Here is a 6,680-nt window from a genome sequence, read left to right on the forward strand (position 1 = left end):
TCCCTCCCTCTCTCTGTCTCTGGGTAAGAGTGCTGCCTGTGTTTTAGCAGAGCAACGGGAGAGACTCATTCATGGCGACTTGAAATTCATCTCCAGCAGTAAAAATCCCATGACCCCCTTGTTACTGGGTGTTTTCAAAAAAATCAGGCCTTTTACTATCAGCCGCTGTCACATGAAGTCAGGTCAGGTAATCATTAACGGAGTGCATCGATATCAGACTCTGGTGTCTGAATTACCTCAATTTTACACATTCAGCAGTCATACAGAGGGAAGTTTAGAAGTAGTTGTGACACTTTCACACTTAAGGCAGCAAGATTTCATTTTTGAGGAAATCTGACTTAAATGTTACCGTCTTTTTTTAACCAGCTGAATGCAAGAAACAAGTTATTTCGTTTTAGAAAATGCTGCATGAAGACGGCACACTACCTGGGAAACCCTTAACTGCAAAATACCTCAAAGCCATTGAACATAACAGACTGCTTACGTAAAAAAATGTGTAAAAATGTTCTCAGGGTGGGCCTCAGTTATGAATCACTTTTTGTGAGCCGAGATGAAGCCGTGTTGGTGTGTGAGGGCAGGTGGGTGTGCAGTCGGTGGTCCGACAACAGTTGCAGGCGTCACCGTCATCCCAGGTGTGGAGCTCGGTGCTGCCCAGCATGGACCCTGGACACCAGATGGCATCAGCCTGCCCTCCCTCTGCCCAAGGCTCGCTTATGTCTTCAACGCTGTGCGCATTTGCATGCGCGTGTCTGTGTGCAATGTCAACTCTCTGCTGCAAATAATGCAGTTGCACAAAAGATATGCCAGTAATAACAACAAGCTGGGCTACTTTGATCCTGCCAATAAAGCCGCGTACTTCTTTGACCTGATGTGAAGTGGAGTGTGTTGGTGTGTAGGCTGTGCGAGCATAGATGGAAACAAACAGCGCTGTTGCCCTGAGACAGAAAAGCATAAAAGTGAGTCCACAGTACCTTTGTTTGTTTGCAGCGCTTCGAGTTTTTGCCCAAAATATGAAATTCAAACAGAATATTATCCTTGAGCACAGTTCAGTCTCCCCGGCCTTTGCATGTGAGCTCTTGGTTTCGCTTCAGGAATTCAAGTTTGATAAAATCTCCAGCGTCAGCATCTCCATAAATGTTCCCTTTGTAATGTGAGGGCATTTGGTTCTCTTGCTGTCATAACTTCAAAGCTACTATCAACTGTGTGTCTGCAGGACAGGACAAACAAACTGCAATACACTAATAGGAGATGATGAACACTGGAGAGAGCGTTCGTAACCCCTGCTGCATGGTAAAAACACTCCTTTGCAAGTGAAAGTCCAGCATTTTATATTTATGAAAGGTGGATTCTGTGATTCTGGAAAAATATTGTCCTCGAGCATGAACGTACACAAGACACAAATGGAACAGTGTTGTGTGGATTAGTTTGAGTCATTTCAGTTAGTATTCTGTGAGGACAAATTTGAAAACAAAAAATGTGTTGTTTTAGAATTGCATACTACAGCTTTAGTAAGTAAGCGTAGTAACATAAGTATCACCAGCAAAATATACATAAATGTGTAAAGCAGAAGTAGTCATTCAGCAGGAAAGCCTATTATCGAGTGTGAAAAAATAATCTATAGAACTGTATTAACCTACATTTGATGGGAAAAGGGACACATGGTTTGTAGGTCAAAAGGTCGGCAAAGAGCTGACACATACATACACACAAATTACAGTCACACCTACTTTCACTTTTATAGCAGTTTACCTCAACTACACACCTTTGGACTGTAGGAAGAAAAACAGAGCTTCACCTACAACATATTTAATTAGCTGATCATGTATTTTGATATTAGTCTCAGGTTCTAGTAAGTGTGAATGTTAAACAGATCCAGTGGAGTAAATGTATAACATATGAAATGCAAAGGAGTAGTAGTGTAAAGTATAATAACAAGTGGGCTGGTATGGCTGTACTGAAAGTATAGAAACTACATCAGTTTTTTGCAGAGGTAGAGTGGGAGTGGAAGAGGAGACAGAGTTCTTTGTTTGCAGTGCAATGCTATGTAACACAATACACAAAACGTCTTTCACTGTTGAGAAGTAATAGTTGAGTATACAATAGTCTAAAGTAGTATACTCAAGTACTGTGCATAAAGCTGCAGTAGGCAGGAATCTGAGAAAGGGAAACCATGTAAAAAGCTTCAAATTAAGGCCCTACCTGCAGCCCTTATCTTTCTTCTCTCTGCCCTAATCCTCTAAGACAAACACAGGCACGAGCTTCAAACAGCTAAAAGTCAAATTTCACTTACAGTTTCCCACATAGTTTAAACAACCCTTCCCTAAATTATAGACTTTCATTTAAACCATTGCACCGTGAAACCCTACTTCCACTGCAGACTTGGGATTGGTTGAAGTCTCCCATTACGGGCCAGATTTCTAAAAGCCTGAAAACAGAAATGAGGGGAGGGCCACAAATATAGTTTCCTCTCAGGCCAGCTGAATTAAAATATGCTGAAAGGTTAATATAGAATTGGCGCTGAGTGACACCAAAAAAATACTGCCTACCCCAGCTTTAAAAACCACCTGCAGTGAAAATCAAGTTTATTTTACCTTGTTAACATCTCTGTATCGTTTTTTATTTTATTTAATATGCTGAGGTCATGTGATGTTGACATGATGTTTAAACAAATACACAGGTTCAAATTTCTGGAGTTTTATTCGTAACAGTACAGTGTTGAGGCAGAGTTGCAGGTGAGCTGGTGTGCTGAGCTGCAGTGAGTGGGTGGAGAAAGAGGCGGGGTCCTCATAGATCTGCACATTGCAAGTCAAGTGATGGCGTAGAGTTACATCTAAATTGAGGCATGAAGGGACTCTTTTCATGACAAGATAATCTTAAGTATGTAACTGATGCACAGAGAGACACAGAGAACTTACGTCAATGTGCTTTTACATCTTCCATGAGCTGTGTTAATGCTAATGAAATTTTGAACACAACAACAACAACAACAACAATAATAATAATAATAATAATAATAATAATAATAATAATAAGCAGAAGAAGAAACAAAAGAGTTCCCTGTAATAATGAGTGCCACCACTCTCCTCTGATGTTCAATGGGAAACAAATGGGCTGACTTTGCAAAGTGGGCTGCATGAAAAGGCCGTGAAGTGAGAGCTCGCCTTTGATCCGCTGCCTTTACTGGCACAGAGCCGTCCAGTCTGGGCTTCCTCAGACAGACTCGTCTGGTGAGAGAGATCTACCCGGGCAATGTATTCGGTATAATTTTCTTGTGAGCATTTTAAGTCCTGAAGTACTCGGTTCATACGAGAAAGTCGCAACGGTGAAGCTGAGAAACTGTCAAACAAGTAAATGTCTCTCAGCATCACAGAGAACAGTTCCAGCGCTGATGCTGTAGGAGGTACGGTTCACGTTGACAATCTACCGACAATGCAGAGAGATGAGTACATTACCAGTTTACCCTTTCTGGTAGATGTTTCCATGGCAACCAAGGCTCTCTTTTAATGAAGCACAAATCCAGCAGGGGACTGAAACAGAGAGACAGTATGGCCACTGGCATTTGAGAATTTTAGCACGACATAAAGTGTATGTGTGTGTGTGTGTTTGTGGGCAGTAAACAGCATGTAATCAATCAGATTGTCAATCAGAGCGTGAGGCCGGACGGTTTAAAGTTTTCGCTGCTAGGCTCTTACGTCTGAGTTATTTTAAAAGCTGTCTGGCATCCTGCCTCTATAAATCTGTCACGCAGTAATGGAAATAAATGGACGGAGACGGAAAAATATACATCATGTGACCAACAAAAACCACAAATGAAGAAGCACGGACTTCACTGAAAAGAAGGAGCAGACTGAGCTTTCAAAGGAGCGCTTAAAATTCAGCAAGGCAAGCTGTTCTAACGCCTTTAAAACCTTACAGTTGGTCTAACTAAAATGCAGTTCTTTGTTGTACATTTTGCAAAGTGCGTATTTTCTTTCAAGTGCCCCAGCTTAACCCGAAGTAAAATGGTTACAAAATAAAAGTGTTTCAAAGTGTGAAAACTCGCACTTTAAAGTGCACTGGCAAGATAAAACTGCACACAGGCAAGGCGGACACAGTTTGAAACCACAGCTATTTTTCAATTTCTCTTTAAAAATATTTCCTAATATGAAGCTTACACACACACACACCACAATTCCTAGTACTGAAGTGAAAGTGACCACAGATCTATTTAGCAGATGCCTGGAGCCACATTTTTTGCTCTTATTATTCACTGTAAAGACAGAGGAAAACTTGCAGTGATAGTAAGTATCAGTGTTTTTGACGTGCCTGCCGTTGCCAGTTTTGTTGTCTTGCTTGATCAGTTCGTCACTTTGGTCCAGAACGGAACATCTCCATCTATCAGATAGATTGCAAGGAAATTTGGTACAGACGTGACACAGACAGGGTCTCAAAGGGATGAATCTTTGGTGATGGATGACTCTGCCTCCAGAGCCCTTATTTTCAGAATGAATTGAAATTTACTGCCGACACTGCTCTCCTAAGGATTCATTGTCATAATTTCATTGGACGTTTTTATCTACTGCCAGCATCAGGTAAAGGCTTTACTGCAACAAATTCTCCAGCCTAAACTACCTTATTGCTCACGTCATTACATTTTGATACCAGACCGTATATAAAGATGGACTCTGTGTAACGTTACCCAGAGGTTTTCTGAACAGTGGTTTTAAGGCTCAGAGTTATGGCTGTCGCTATCTTGGTGGCACCTGACTCCACCGAACTCCTGGCTGATCTAAAAATGAGTGGAGCGAAGGTGGGCCATGGATTGTCCTATTACAGTACAAACTTGTCACACCCCTAATTATGCATAACTTTAAAACCTCAATGCAATTTAAATTAATGAGTTACATTAAAAAAAAAAATCACACCTATTGAGTTGTTATAAATGTAGAAATTAGCTATACAGACAAAAACTGTTTTCGTAACTTTCTGGAAACATTTTCATTTTAACATGGGTGTCTACGAGGATTGTTTTGGAGGCAGCCTCAAGTGGCCGTTTGTGGAACTGCAATTTTTAGAAGCTCTGTGTTGGCTCCATTTCTTTGGGCTGTGAAGGTTACCACTTGGATACGTCCAATATAAGTCCCAATTTCTCCAGAAATCCTGTGCTATGTTCACCTACCTTGCTAGACGCACCTCAGAATAATCAAATTAACTTGGTGCTACAACCCAATGTTTATCTAACTGCTATATCTTGTAAGAAGTCATAGCCAGCTTTTCAGAAAAAACATCCATGGGTGGACTTTTCTGTTTTTGATATTAAGAGCGATGCCGCTCTCTACATATCAATGCACATCTATTTCATGCTTGAATAGATACGAGTGTTTACCTTGTCCACCTACAAAGTCCTCATTGATCATGCACAAACCATGAACTGGCCTTAAGTGTTACAAAACAACATATAGGAGTGTTTCCAGTCTGAAAGCGTAACCTCTATACACAGGTGGATGAGTGGTGTGGACACAGATGACAGGACTGTAACCCAGGAGACTGGAGTTTCTGTGCCATCTGGGGACACCTACACTCTATAAAGTAATTCAAGTTATTTCCACCACTTAAATAAATGCACAGTTACAAGTTGAGGAATCTAATTTACTTAATTACATAAAGCTTTTAAGTTGCAAATATTATTGTTGATGGATTGGATTGATATAATAATGTTGGTAATTGCATCAATTTACTGTTGTGCCTAATTTAAACTCAAATTTCTTTCAGTTGATTTAAACTAAATTCAAGTTGAGGTAACTTAATGAAACTCAGTGTAGTTTTCTTATTGAATATAATTTTATTAGAAGAATAGCTTAAAAAGATTTATGCAAACTGTAATTTTTTTTTTTTTTTGAGTCCCAACATTATTTTGTGTGGTTTAAAATATTTTTGGAGTTTAGTTTTGTGTTCACTCCCACCATACTTTTGTTTTATTTGGGTTTTTGCACCACTTTGTTAGATTTGGGGTGGGGAGAATCATCATTTGGGTTAAAATGCACTCTTTCAAAATGTTAATCACATGTTAGAAAGATCTATTTCTTACGTCAGCAAGCTGACGAGTCCCACCCTACAAGAGTACTTCAAAAAGTTCTCTGCCTCACCCAGAAACAAGGGCTGTAACTCCTTAGATCACTGCCCACAAAAAACGTAAATGTTTTAAGTAATCAAAGAAAAAAGAAGAGGAAAGTTTCAAGTTGCCATGCTGTTGCTCGAGGACGTGCATGGGCGGCAGAAGCAGCCAAATGTGGCTTTGAACTGTTACTTCATGCATCTTACTCACCTGACCTGCACCACCTGACGTCTATCTGAAACTGAAATCCAACTCGCGTCATCGCCATCTTCAGAACGATGATGAAGTCATTGTGCTGCGAGGAGAATCTGGAGGCTCAAGATGAGACCTTCTTCTGCAACACGACAGCAAAGCTTGAACATCAATGGACCAAGCACATTGAAGTTAAAGGAGACTATGTTGAAAAATAAAGCAAGAACAATTTTTCTCCTCTGATGTTTTCTGATAAGGCTGAGAACCTTTTGAAGTTCTGTTGTATCTAAGGGAGATGACACCTGCAAAGTTTGTACTTGTACTTCATCACAGATGGCTTCATTGGGAAATGTAGCTAATAAGGTGATTGTAAAATGAACTGGAGGTTTGTCTT

The sequence above is a fragment of the Stegastes partitus genome, unplaced genomic scaffold, assembly GCF_000690725.1.
Source record: "Stegastes partitus isolate 25-593 unplaced genomic scaffold, Stegastes_partitus-1.0.2 Scaffold615, whole genome shotgun sequence".
Taxonomy (NCBI): Eukaryota; Metazoa; Chordata; class Actinopteri; family Pomacentridae; genus Stegastes; species Stegastes partitus.